A 12,232-nucleotide genomic window follows, 5' to 3' on the forward strand; every position below is an offset into this window, starting at 1 on the left:
TGAGTTAAAAAAAAATGTGCTCAAAAGTGATTTACAGGGTTCGTAGCTATTCCAAACGAAGCAGTGCACAGTTTGTTCCATGAAAATCAGATAAATATTGATTTTGTAACTTTACAAAGGCGTAACTTCCTCATACGACCTCTTGGACGTTCTTTATATCCATGGCGATTATGAGAATGTAATCTATTCAAATTTCTTATCCATCACTCTCAAATATACTTAATGCAAAAAAAAAAAAATTAACGTCACAAATAAATTAACCTTTTTTGGCGGTTTTCGGTTCGATCTTCAACAATAGATGTTTTGAGATGCTCTAAAAGAAATTATGAATATAATATATTTAATATACATATTAAACATAAAATCACACACAATTGGTCATTAATACACAGCGGTTCGTGGTGGTTTGAATGTCGAACTCTAACCAATTTTTTTTACCAATTTTTACACATGTTGATGGCTCTGAGAGCGTTCGAGATAGTCTGTAGGCCCATTGCAGCGGTCCAGTATCCAGAATACATCATCTTTGGACACACTTTAAAGATAAAAAGCTTTGAACTTGATGAAGTTATGCTTAGATGTAGTTCGTCCATGAAGTTTGTGTACTTTTGGTCGTCATTAGGTTGGTATTTTGAGTATGAGCTACTCCAATCCTTTTAAGTTGTCCTTTCAGACGTTTTGGATTTTTTAGAAGCATAAAAATGTGCTCTTGGTCATTATTTGCCTTACATGCATGAGTTTGGATGTCTTAATGGGTTAAAAGGTTAGGGCTTTTGGTATTTCGCAGTTAGTGGCCATGCAAGACAATAAAGTTGGAAACTTTATGGTAAAGGAAAACATTTGGGGTCTAGATCTATAATTTGGACGTAAGGGCTTAATCATTAAGCTCTTAATGAGATGGAAAAGGAGCCAGGTGCGTAGGTTGGGCGTACCAAGTGGTACGCTGCTCTTACACAGTCTAATCCCCTCATTTTGGTCAATGCTCTAATACGCCATGCGTACAGGCTGAGTATGCCCAGCATACTCAGCTTAGTTGATTCGGTTGACTTTTTGACATTTTAGTTTGACTAGGGTTTGACCAAGTTTGACCTAAGGGTATTTTGGGTATTTTGTTTTTAAGTTAATATTGGTCATGTTCCGATTAATAGGTGACCGTTTGAGCTGATATTCATAGTTGTGTCCTGTTCAATGATCTTTTTAGACTGAGAGGTGAATTTTTCCTCACAGTTAGGGCTGTAAACGAACTGAACGTTCGGTGAACCGTTCGTGAACTGTTCGGCGGGAAGTTCGTTTATTTAATAAATGAACGAACATGAACAAAAATTCTCGTTCGTTTAGTTAAATGAACGAACATGAACAATGGTCTCATTCATTCATTTATGTTCGTGAACGTTCATTTATGATGTTCGTTTACGTTCGTTTATGTTCGTTCGTTTAAGTTTATTTATATTCATCTATATTCAATTATTTTTTATTATATTGCTATATTATATGTTCGTTTATGTTCATATATGTTCAATTGTGTTTTTTTATCTTTGTTCGTTTATGTTCGTTTAGCATGTTCACGAACATAAATGAACGAACATGAACAAAGTGATTGTTAAACGAACGAACATGAACAAGAAAATCTTGTTCGTTTATCCGTTCGTGTTCGTTTGTTGTTCGGATAACTTAAACGAATAAACATGAACAAGACCTTGTTCGTGTTCGTTTGGTTCATTTACAGCCCTACTCACAGTACTCGTAGGTCAAAGGCACCAAGGTTGGCCTACTAGATTTGATATTTTGTTATATTGATAGATGTTATGTTTTGTATGTGGTAGATCTATATGATTACTTGATGAAAACTGATACGCGTTAGACTGGTAGAACTGTATAACTACCTTTATTGTTGTATATGTGTTAGACTGGTAGATCTGTAGGACTACCTTTATTAGCTAATTGTTGATTGTTATGATATATGTTGATATGTTATGGTCGGTTGGGTTGATGCTGTCATGCTTTGTGTTGAATGCCAAGATACCCAGGACGGTCCAGATAGAATGAAGGCATGTGAGGCGGTCCAGTCAGGCCGAAGGCCCAGAGAGCACTCCAGATAGGTTGTAGGCCCAGCGCGGCGCTCCACTCATGGTGAACGCTCTAAGAGCATTCCAGATAGGTTGTAGGCCCGGTCCAGTCAGTCTGAAGGCTCTTGTATGATTGTTGTTATTTGTATCGTTATGTGTGGTACTTTGGGGGAACTCACTAAGATTTGGCTTACAATTTAAGTTTATGTTTTAGGTACTTCATATGATCGGGGCAAGGCGAAGGTGTGATCGTACACATCCTTTGGTGTTATGCTATAGAGATTTATGATACATTGATCTTAGGAATATTTTTATTCTGATACTTGATTTTGATATGGGTTTGCTTGAAAACAATGTTTTCCTTTTAATTAAAAATGATTTTGATATGAAAAAAATGATTCCGGATGATTTCCATTGTTGGAAAGGTTGCTTATAGGTTGGATTTCCCTAAGGAACTCAGTTAGATCCATGGCACTTTCCACGTTTCTCGGCTTCGGTAGTGTATAACCGATGATTTAGCGGTTGTTCCTTTGGATGATGTTCAGGTTAGTGATCGCTTGAACTATATTGAGAGACCAGTGGCGATTTTGGATCGGAAGACGAAAGCCTTGTGCAACAAGGTGGAACCTCTGTTATGGTTCAGTGACAGCATCAGAAAGGTTCCGAGTAGACTTGGGAACCCGAGGCAGAGATGCGGGAGCATTACCCAATATTGTTCACAGCAGCGAACTTCGAGGATGAAGTCTGATTCAAGTAGGGGAGAATTGTAACATCTTGATATTGAGGTATTTCCATTTTAACCCTATGTATGAAATTCTATTACATTTTAGTCCTTAGGTGTGAAGATTGTTGCAAAATGGTCGATAGTGGCATTTTTGTAATTTTTGGGTGACAGGCATGTACACTGGGCGTACATAGCATACGCACGACGTACGTGGCAGGATTCTAAACCCTAATTTTCATGTTTGGAACCTATTTAAACATTCTTATGTCCCAAGTCTCCTTCCTTTCATCAGCCTCCAACCCCATTTCGATCACCTAGCAAATGTTACTCCCTTTTGAGGCTATTTTGAGCTTGGTGTGTGTGTGTGTTTTGGTGAACTTATAGGAAGAAGGAAGAAGAAGGTCATCCTAGAAGTGTGGAGTATCTTGGATCCAAAAACACATCATCTTTGGACACTCTTTCAAGGTAAAAAGCTTTAAACTTGATGAAGCTACGCTTAGATCTAGTTTGGCCATGAAGTTTGTGTTCTTTTGGTCCCATTAGTTTGGTATTTTGAGTATGAGCTACTCCAATACATTTAAGTTGTCATTTCAGATGTTTTGGAGTGCTTAGAAGCATAAAAATGTTGTTTTGGTCATTATTTCCCTTCCATGCATGAGTTTGGATGTCTTAATGGCTTAAGAGGTTAGGGTTTTTGGTATTTAGCAGTTAATAGCCATGCAAGAATATAAAGTTGGAAACTTTATGGTCAAGGACAACATTTGGGGTCTAGATTTGTAATTTGGACATAAGGGCTTAAGCATTAAGCTCTTAATGAGATGGAAAAGGAGCCAGGCGCGTACGTTGGGCGTACCAGGTGGTATGTTACGTGTACGTAGTCAAACCCCTACTTTTGGTCAATGCTTGAGTATGCCCCTGTACAGATTGAGTATGCCTAGCAAACTAAGCTGAGTTGACTCGGTTGAATTTTTGACTTTTGACTTTGACCAGGGGTTTGACCAAGTTTGACCTAAGGGTATTTAGAATATAAGTTAAGATTGGTCATGTTCTGATGAATAGGTGACCGGTTGAGCTGATATTCGAAGTTGTGTCCTGTTTAACGATCTTTTCAGACTGAGAGGTGAGTTTTTCCTCACTATACTTGTGGGTCAAAGGCACCAAGGCCGGACCACTGGATTTTATATCCTGGTATATTGATAGATGATATGTTGAGTATGCGGTAGATCTGTATGATTACCTAATGATTATTGATACGCATTAGACTGGTAGAACTGTACGATTACCTGTATTTTTTGATATGTGTTAGACTGGTAGATATGTAGGACTACCTATATTTGTCGTTTATTGATTGTTATGATATACGTTGATGTGTTATGATCGGCGCGTATGTTGGGCGTACCAGGTGGTACGTTACGCGTACGTAGTCAAACCCCCACTTTTGGTCAATGCTTCAGTACGCCTAGTGAACTCAGTTGAGTTGACTTAGTTGAATTTTTGACTTTTGACTTTGACCAGGGTTTGACCAAGTTTGACCTAAGGGTATTTTGATTATAAGTTAAGATTGGTCATGTTCCGATGAATAGGGGACCGGTTGAGCTGATATTCGGAGTTATGTCCTGTTCAACGATCTTTTCAGACTGAGAGGTGAGTTTTTCCTCACTATACTTGTGGGTCGAAGGCACCAAGGCCGGACCACTGGATTTGATATCCTGGCATATTGATAGATGTTATGTTGAGTATGCGGTAGATCTGTATGATTAACTGTTGATTGCTAATACGCATTAGACTATTAGAACTGTACGATCACCTGTATTTTTGGATATGTGTTAGACTGGTAGATATGTAGGACTACCTATCTTTTTCATTTATTGATTGTTATGATATATTTTGATGTGTAATGGTCGGTTAGGTTGAGGCGATCATGCTTTGTGTTGAAAGCCAAGATACCCAGGGCGGTCTGGATAGACTGAAGGCCTGTGAGGTGGTCCAATCAGGCTGAACACCCAGAGAGCAATCTAGATAGGTTGTAGGCCCAGTGCGGTGGTCCAGTCATGCTTAAGGCTCTAAGAGCGGTCCAGATAGGTCGTAAGCCTGGTGCAATGATCCAGTCAGACGGAAGGCTCATGTATGCTTGTTGTTATTTTTATGGTTATGTGTGGTTCTTTAGGGGAACTCATTAAGATTTGGCTTATATTTTAAGTTTATATTTTAGGTACTTCAGATGATTGGGGCATGGCGAAGGCGTGATCATACACATCCTTTGGTGTTATGCTTTAGAGATTTATGATACATTGATCTTGGGAATATTTGTATTCTGATACTTGATTTTAATATGGGTTTGTTTGAAAACAATGATTTCCTTTTATTAAAAATGGTTTTGATATGAAAACAATGATTTCAGATGATTGTGGTGTTGGCAAGGTCGCTTATAGGTAGGATTTTCCAAAGGAACTCAGTTAGATCCTCAACATTTTCCACGTTTCTTGGCTTCAGAAGTGTGTGACTGATGATTTAGTTGTTGTTCCTTTGGATGATGTTCAGGTTAATGATTGCATGAATTATATTGAGAAACCAGTGGCGATTTTGGATTGGAAGTTGAAAGTCTTGCGCAACAAGGAGGTACTTTTGTTATGGTTCATTGGCAGCATCAAAAAGGTTCTTAGTGGACTTGGTGTAACGACCCAATTTTCAAGTCCAAAAATTTCATTTTAATTAATTGACTCATAAAAACATTTATAAGAAAACACTGTGAAATCACATCATCTCATAAAACAATGTATCATGTCTGTAAACCCAAGTCATAAAATTAGTAACATGTTAGATTACAATCCCAGAATATCCGTAGTGCGGAAAACAAAGAGTGTGTGTATGATGTCCCGCTACCGCGCCAGCTCCTTCCCATTCGCTGAAGAGGTACCTGAAACCAAAACTGTAAACTGTAAGCACAAAGCTTAGTGAGTCCCCCCATCGTACCACATACCATACAATCACATAGCATACATACTGTCGGGCAATTCTGGAGGGCCCGACCTACCCGGTATGGCCATTCTCGGGTGCCGACCTACCCATGCGGCCATTCTGGGGTGCCGTCCTACCCGTGTCAAGCCATTCTGGGGTACTGACCCGCAACCCTGCTGAAGGTAACGCCTTGCCCTTGCTGTCGAACATAAAGTTGGCCCTCGTTGTGGCCTCTCGCCCTGAATAACTAACTCTCCCCCTCCTGGGGTCTTGACTCGCACCAACTACTGTGTGCAATCTATCACTCCACCATTAGGACTTAGCCAATACAAGCCGATGATAACCTTGTTCCCTCGCAAAGGTATGGGAACCAAGTCCACCAGGTAAATCTCCTCAAACAATCTCAAAACACAATCTCAAAAGACCTCTGACGCTCGCACTGACCAGTCGTCCACAATCTCGACCTCTAGAGGGCAATCCAACATGCCCGAAGACTCAGGAAACTTCTTGTTAAGCGCAAGAGAGACAAATGATTGGGTAGCACGCGGATCAAACAATACCTGAAATGGGATACCATTCAAATGGAATGATCCTAAACAGAGTACATACATAACATATCAAAATCACAGCAGCATATCATAATAGCATAAATAAGAAGTAATACCCGTCACCACATCGGGTGCAGTGCGTGCCTCCTCGGTAGTCAACTGGAAGGCCCGACTCCTCACCACTGGAGCCTCAGCCTTGGCCTACCGGCCATCAGTAATCCGCAGGGTCACTGGAGTTGGCACCTTCACTGGCGCTGCTGCTGTCAACTGGGGGCAATTGGCCTTCTTATGGCCCCTATGGTTGTAGTGGAAACACAACAACTCTAATGTCTGAATAGCAGGTACAGGGGTGGTACAATCCATGCTGAAGTGCCCCGTCTTGCCGCACTTGTAGCAGCCCGACGATCGCAACCTACATGCTCTCTCGTGCAGCCTGCCACATTTCCTGTAGCGGCCATGTCCTGACTGGCCTTTCGGCCTACCATCTGATCCCTTGGGCTTCTTCCCCGAAGCCCCAGTCGTCTGCCCCTCCTCTACCTTCCTCTTCCGGACATGCTCCAGATCGATCTCCCTCTCCCTTGCCCTGAAAATCATGGAATCCAAGGTAGGGCAAGCTGAAAAAATGACATGCTCTCGAATGTCAGCTCGTAGCATGTCATGAGAGCGGGTCCTCCTCGTGTCCTCATCACCCGCATACTGGGGCACCAGTAACGCCCTCTCCCGAAACTTGGTGGTGATCTCCACCACAATCTCTGTAGTCTGTCTCATATCCAAAAACTCTCTGGCCAGCTGCTGAAGCTCTACAGCTGGCGCAAACTCCGCCCTGAATCTGGTCACAAAGTCTGACCAGGTCATAGCCTCAATAGCCAAGGCTCCCAAGGAGTCACCAACAGACTCCCACCAATCTCTAGCTCTGTCTCTCAAACACCCTGTTGCATATCTCACCTTTGACCCCTCATGGCAGAAGTTGGCCAGCTGTGTAGACTCAATGTCCGCAATCCATCGCTTGACAGCAATGGGGTCCTTCGCCCCATGGATATCCGGCACACCACTGCCCCTGAAGTCCTTAAAGGACAGTGTGTGGGATCCTGACTGGTTGGTCGCCATGTCACTCCTGAACGCCCTAAGGTGATCCTCCATCAGCTCGATAATCCCTTCCTTGATCGACCCAAAGATGACCGGGGTCGCATCAAGGATGCCTCTAGTGATCTCTGACGCGATGAACTCACGTAGCCTCTCATCCGCTGGTTCGGAGCCTGAACCCGAACCCGATCCCTCTCCTGAGCTGCCAACTACTGGCCTCGGACGTAGTACCACCATTCTGCAATACATCATGAAAACTGTTAGTGATTCTGGTACATCTAGAGGGATCACACCCATGAAAAGTTCCTTGTTCTTACCTCAGCCTTCCTCAATTCGAGTATGGATCCTCTGTTTTCAGTTGTACGGACCCATACTACCTTCCACATCTATCCGTACTTTCCTCTAGGACTGCCTTGACTCCACCAAGTCCCTTTTACCACTTCTGATATCTTCTACTCTCATCCTAGGCTTACCCTAGGGAACCTCTGACTCCACCCAAACCGGTTCTCAGTTGCTAAAGGCTTCCTTGTGATGCCAATTAGCCACCACCTGAATACCATCACATATGATGAGGCTCAGATAATCCTTCAAGTAAAAGACTCGTCCCTACAATGGTTAGACTCAAACGAGAGCTACGCAATAGGGCCAAACCCAGCACTCTGAGATTATTCAATCCTAATCACATGGGACACGACGTACTCACCTAATGGCTAACTCCCACCATTCAGATCCCTACAATCACGAAGAAAGCAGCATTCGTACACAGGAAACTACTCAAGCAACTCTATTCTCCTAACGAGAAACTGTACCAGCATACAATGCTGAGCTCATACTACCAGGCATAACCTAAACAAGCTATCCTATTACTGTCTACTCAATACTAGCATGCAATTCTCATAAGCTGAAGCACATAAAGCAGGTACATAGGGCATCATTCCTAGATTCTTAGTCCTATTCTAGCATGTTGTTCTACTGAAACTGGTAAACATAATATAAACTTGTATGGGTACTTTGGGGAATACTTACTTGAGCTCGGCCGGTCGCGCACATCACACACTTTGTTCTTTCCCAAAACTCTTTTGTCTTAGCTTTTAGGAAGCCATTTTTCTTGTAAAAATCTTTTAATCCCTTGATTTAAGTCCAGACACTCCCAAGGGTGTGTCTGAATCCCTCAAACCAGGCCTCTGATACCAACTTGTAACGACCCAATTTTCAAGTCCAAAAATTTCATTTTAATTAACTGAATCATAAAAGCATTGTATATATATATATATATATATATATATATATATTAATTACCAAAATAGGTATGTGAGACAATTCACTGTTCATTCCACGTGAGCATACTCATTTTTTAAGTTTTCATACTTACGGTTCTTTTTACATTTTTCACCCTTTACTTTTATTTGCGTTTAGATTTTGTACCCTGAACTAATTTTGATATAACAATTTTTATCCTTATAGTTTTAAAATTTATATATATTTATATTCTTTCTCCTTAATTAATTTTTATTCAACAGTTTTCACCCATTATAATTTTAAAGTTAAATTATTAGTATTTTATACATTATAATTTGATTCCTTACTATATTTTAAAGTTACAATTTGGCCCCTTATATAATTTTTTTAATAATCATTTTTTTATTAATTTCTTAAAGATACACTTTCAAGTCAATTGTTTGTATCCATATTTTATTTTGATATTTTTGTGTTCCACTTTATATGATTTAATTATCTCAATGGTATATATGCTGTCAAACTACATTTTTTAACATACCGGATCTTCCGCAGCAACGCGCGGATGGTCTAAACCCTAGTTTATAAGAAAATACTAAGAAATCACATCATCTCATAAAATAATGTATCATGTCTGAAAATCCAAGTGATAAATTAGTAACATGTCAGCGTACAATCCCAGAATATCCATAGTGCGGAAAACAAAGAGTGTGTGTATGATGTGTCGCTACCGCGCCAGCTCCTTCCCCTTCGCTAAAGAGGTATCTGAAACCAAAACTGTAAACTGTAAGCACGAAGCTTAGTGAGTCCCCCCATCGTACCGCATACCATACAATCACATAGCATACATACTGCCGGCCATTATGGGGTCCCGACCTACCCGTATGGCCATTTTGTGGTGCCGACCTACCCATGCGGCCATTCTGGGGTGCCGTCCTACCCATGTCAAGCCATTCTGGGGTGCTGACCTACCCATGTCAAGCCATTCTAGGGTGCTGACCTACCCGTCGGTCCTAACAACTGACCCTCGGGGACTATTCCACCCCCTACTGCTACTATCACATATATCATAACATAAGCATACTATCAGACATATATGGATGTCCGAACTACCCTTCGGTCCTAACAACCGAACTTGGGGACTATTCCCCTCCTACTACCACTATCACATGTAACATATCATGCCAACATATAAACATATCATCACATACTGTCAAACATATATGGGGTTTCTGACCTACCCTTCGGTCCTAACAACCGAACTCTACTACTATCACATATAACATATCATGCCAGCATATAACATATCAGGTAGTAGCAAACCTAGATGATATCACAAAGACAATCATCTAACATACAAATCCTACTGGTGGGCCGACATTGTGGCTGTAGACCCACCGCTACTAGAAGGTAACTCACCTCGTACGATTAGTTGCTGATAATTTGTGCGGGAAACCTCTGTCTGCGGCTGCTCCAGAAATCCTCCGGCTATAATCCCCACAAAACACTCAGTCAGAATCTGGTATCTACTCTTAGGGTAAAATGACTATTTTACCCCCAACCAAGTCCATGTCAATGTCAACTTCCAGTTGACCCGACTCTCCAAGTTGGGCCATCAACTCGTCGAGTCCCTAACCCTTTACCCGTCCTTATCCATGACTCGACTCGTCGAGTTTGGCAACGACTCGATGAGTTCCTCTTCTACATGAACATCGAATGAACCTTCATCCGACTCGCCGAGTTGTATGAACAACTCATCGAGTTCACCTTCATCTGATTAACAAGTCTTGTCCTTGACTCGCCGAGTTGTATGAACAACTCGTTGAGTTCATCTTCATGTTTTTGGGAGATTGCCTTGGACTCGCCGAGTCTGTTCTAGCACTCGTCGAGTCCCATGAACTCCAGGTCTAAGACTAAGTCCAATACGCTGGGTCACTCCTTCAGACCTTCTACAACCCTTATAACACCCAACTGAGTTCTTTTGACCCTTAACAGATATGGGACTTTATGCCTTTGACTCGTCGAGTCCCAAGAACGGACTCGCCGAGTCGATAACTTCCACGTTCTATATCCTCGATTTATGATGTACAACCTTTGACCAAATGATAGATCCAATCCCCTAAACTCGATCTAGCACGTAAAGTTACGAACTTTACGTGCATGCATGGGACTTTTGAGCCTAAAAGGCTCTAAAATGGCTCTTATGATGCATGAGACCTTCCTTGAGTGCAAAAGCAACCGAAACTTGTCTTGTGACTCCTCCCAAGACTTATATCTGAAGTCTTGACCCCCAACCATGTTTGCAATCATGGTTGGCTACCTCATATGGCTTAAAAAACCCTAAATCTTCCCCAGAAAGGGATCTAACAATTGAACAAGAAAGGTATAGACTTTATACCTTTCCAAGACTGCAAATGATGAACCAAAATCGAATCCTTCAATCTCCTCTTGATCCTTCTCTGCTCTTCCTTCCTCCTTGAGGTCAAAACCCAAAAAAAATCACTCAAAAGCCTTAGATCTTGCACCAAAACACTTAGGGTTTGCTATGGAGGGTTTCTGGGAGCAATAGGGACGAGTGGTGGCTGAAAGAGATGATTAAATAGGGTGCAAACCCTCATATTAGGGTTTTTGTCTAGTCAGGGCCTACTCGTCGAGTCCGGGACCTGACTCGACGAGTCCAATACTTAAATCCTGCGTCTAATCCCGCTTCTACTCGGCAAGTTGGTCCTTCAACTCGCCGAGTCCCAGGCCAAAAATGCAAAAGACTTAAATAAAAATACATACCAAGAATCAGGTGCTACACTTGGGAACCCAAGGCAGAGATGTGGGAGCATTACCCTGAGTTGTTCACAGCAGCGGATGTTTAAACTCATAAAGAATTCACTATTATTTAATTACCAAAAACAATTATAACTTATTATTATTACATTGTTTAAAAAATATCAACTAACTACTAAAATCTAAAATCATCTCTTAGCCCATTGCTCCAAACAACCTCAAAATGCTTCATCTTACTTAAACCCTTTGTGAGAGGATCAACATGATTCTATTCTAATGATACACGGTTTACCACGAGTTTTCCTTCTTCAACTTGATGTCGGATATATTGGTATATTCTTTTAATGTTCTTTGATCTCCCATGATCCTTTAGCTCTTTAGTCAAAGCAACAACCCTTCGTTGTCGCAGAAAATCTTCGTGAGCTCTTAGATTGTTGGAACTTCTCCAAGATCTCCAATGAAATTCTTTAACCATGTTGTTGCCTTATCTGCCATGCTTATTGTGATGTATTCTTATTCACAAGTAGAATCAGCCACCTTTTGCTGCTTGGAACTCTTCCAATTTACTGCTCCACCATTCAATAGAAATACCCAACCATATTGAAAATAACTATTATCCTGATCTATTTGAAAGTTCGCATCACTATGACTAATCACTTTAATTTCATCTTCTCCATTGGAAACTAAGATCATATCTTCTTCTTTTTTTCGCAAATACTTAAATATGTTTATTCCCTGCTATCCAATGAGTTGCGCAAGGATTTCCCTGATATTTACTAACCATGCTCAAAGCATAAGCCACGTCAAAGCGAGTACACATCATAACATACATGATCGAT

The sequence above is a fragment of the Lactuca serriola genome, chromosome 9 (genome assembly GCF_051521515.1).
Source record: "Lactuca serriola cultivar US96UC23 chromosome 9, Lser_US96UC23_V15, whole genome shotgun sequence".
In the NCBI taxonomy this organism is placed as follows: Eukaryota; Viridiplantae; Streptophyta; class Magnoliopsida; order Asterales; family Asteraceae; genus Lactuca; species Lactuca serriola.